Consider the following 3124-nt stretch of genomic DNA (forward strand, 5'->3'; position numbering starts at 1 on the left):
TCTGGAATTGAGTTGTGTGTGAAAAGCGGTTCACGCTGGCAATATGTATGACAAGAAACTCCGAGACATTGCATTTCATTATATATCTATATAATTATAAATATGAACAGAAACAATACCAATATGGGCACCTAATAAAATATTGAAGCCCTATATATTAAAATGTCGGTGCGTGTACGTACCTGGAATCTATATCTTGTGCACAATCATATGAATTATATATCTATATCCTTCCGGTAACACTATTTTTAAACAGTTACCTATTATTATAACCATTCATGTATACATGCTAACCTTTTATCTTCTGTGGTACCACCGTTTCATTTAATAAAATTATGCATTTTAGAATGTAATTCTTATGTCATGCAATTATCAGCAGAACTATAGTACTTTCTGTTGTGTATGTATCCTCATGACTATGCATTTATCTTAAACATGGATCTGTATTTTCCATGCATTATTCTTTACTTATGAGTATGTCTATTATGTATGTATTTTTTTTACATATATTTTTGCATATTATTCCTTAGTCCTTTGTTTATGGCTATGACTAAGATCACACTCCTATGAAACATATTTAACGTAAGTTTTAATGTTCAGTGTTTGGCAGGTAGCTGACCGAGCTAATGTAATGCAATACATTACTTAAATACAGATATTTTCCATATCTGTAAATAAACCCATGACCCAAGGGGTCATTGGCGAGATAGGAGGGTGATCAACAGCTATAACAGGACGTAAAACTAGACCATGCCATGCAATGCTTGCAGTGGCCTGGTTGCATTTGTCTGTATAAACAAGTATCAACAATTCTTGTAAACAGGTCACATCACCTTCCATGGGAAGCTGTCGACCTATTCACCTGTAGCGGAAACACATGACTTCCGAGCCGTATGGCTACGTACTTGTTATTTCTTGTAAACGCTGAGATAGCTAGTGTTAAGCTATCGATGCGACCCCCTTGTAAAGTTAGTTCTACCTAAATCCTCAACTGAGCGGTCATCTGACCAACCATTCTATACTCCAGTGATAGGAGCAGAGAAATAAAGTTGTTAAGAAGTTAACTCAGGAAGTTTTAAATAATCTCCCCAATTCTGAAGAAGAACAAAATCTACTTGACGTCGCTTCAACGAGAAAGGGAAAAAGAACCACAAATGCTTGCGTCACAGTCGCAAGAATAGACACATAACTGATCTCTGTCCTATACCATTGTAAATGGTGGACCGGAGACAGTTAAAGATACTTTTCCCTCATCAAGTTCTTACGAGTCTTTGCTATTATTATTATTATTATTATTATTATTATCATTATTATTATTATTATTATTATTATTTTATTATTATTATTATTATTATTATTATTATTATTATTATTATTTTGAAGATGAACCGTATTCATACGGAATAATCCCACCCAAGGGGCTACTGACTTGAAATTCAAGCTTCCAAAGAATATGGCGTTCATTCGAGAGAAGTAACAGAAGGTAATGGGAAAGACAGAAAGAGGAGATCAGTTATTAGAAAAAAAATCCATTAACAAAGTGATTAAATTATTAAAAAAAATTAGTAAAAAAAAATCGGTTCAGTTATTTTATCCATCTAGGCCGTTTCAGAAACTGTATAGTCAAGAGTTAAAACAAACACAAAAACAAACACAAACACAAACACACACATTTATAGCATAACAACTTTCCCCGCCTGGTGCCTCTCGCAATAATATAGTTGTTCGTATATTTTGGCGAATCCCAAATATAACTGCCACTTTAAAACCCCACAAATAATTGCCACCCACTCATCACTTTATGGAAGAAAGCGTCCCGAGCACAGCGGGAATTTAATCCAGCTTCCTGAGATAAACAAGGCCGAGAATCCTCCTCCTTCTCTGCAATAACATTTGACCGGGAAAACAAAACTGCGACGGAAAACGTTTAAATTTCCCGACGTTTACGACCTGAACGCCGCTTGACTCCGACAATTCTTATTACGAGCAGAGGAAGAAGGAAGCAAAGTCCTCGTTGTTGCCGCAATGATCTCACCGCGGCTCAGAGTGGCGACGCCAATTAAACGCGAGACCTTCTTCCCTCTCTTAAAGATCCTGAAGAGTAAGTGGCAATTATATTCGGGATTTGGCGAAACAGACGTCAAACGAGGTCGTCGCGAGGAGCTCGGGCGGCTGGGAAGCTTTCAGATACAAGAGTAGGAGGAAAGATGGTTTTTTCGTTATAGTGCATTTAGACGTATGTGTATGTGTGTGTGTGTGTGTGTGTGTGTGAGTGTTTATTGGTTCATTATTATAGTTATTTTTTCCCTCTCTGTTACTATTTCATTTGACTTCGTATTACTGACCTCCACGGAGAACTTTTGAATGAAGATTAAAATTCATATCTGAAGCATACCTTTTCCGCGATATCAATATTGAACCAGCAAACGATTATGTGAGCCAACAATTGTCATGAAAAATAAATAAGATAAGATAAACTCATCCTGAATTATTTGCACAGGGAGCTGATCGAACTTCTGATATTAACTCTTTTGGACACTAGAAATATTTCGTCATTAATTCTTAAGCAGAGTATCAGACAGGCAGCCATTTTTTAATGTATGACACTTGTAATATGAATGAGGCATCGGCTGCATCATATTATTATTTAAATTGATTTCTGGTAGAAATTTTAATATCTTACATATCTAAAAAGAAGAGATATTTCGTAATAATATTATTTTTTTTAGCAGTGTCAAACAGTCACTTTTTAATGTTTGAGATTTGTAATGTGAATGAGACATTGGCAGCATTTAGAAAAATTGAATTAATTCCAAGACGCCAAATGAACTAAAAAATTTCTGTGGAAATATTCCAAAGTCATTAAAATTTCGGCGCCGTTAATCACCTGGTTTCGTAATTGGCCGTTTGAATGTTTTATTTCCATTCCTTCAGGAATATCAAACGGAAAATTTGTGATAATCCCTTACGAGGAATATTCACATGAATTATAAACATCGACCATTGATGGGTATTTGTTCATCTCTGCTGTTTTAATGTTATACATTTTATAACGAATTGGGGTTTATCTATTATCGCATATTTTAATTGGGGTGGAATTCTCAAGTGGAGCCACTAATGAGAG

Source organism: Macrobrachium nipponense, chromosome 18, assembly GCF_015104395.2.
Source record: "Macrobrachium nipponense isolate FS-2020 chromosome 18, ASM1510439v2, whole genome shotgun sequence".
NCBI classification, from domain to species: Eukaryota; Metazoa; Arthropoda; class Malacostraca; order Decapoda; family Palaemonidae; genus Macrobrachium; species Macrobrachium nipponense.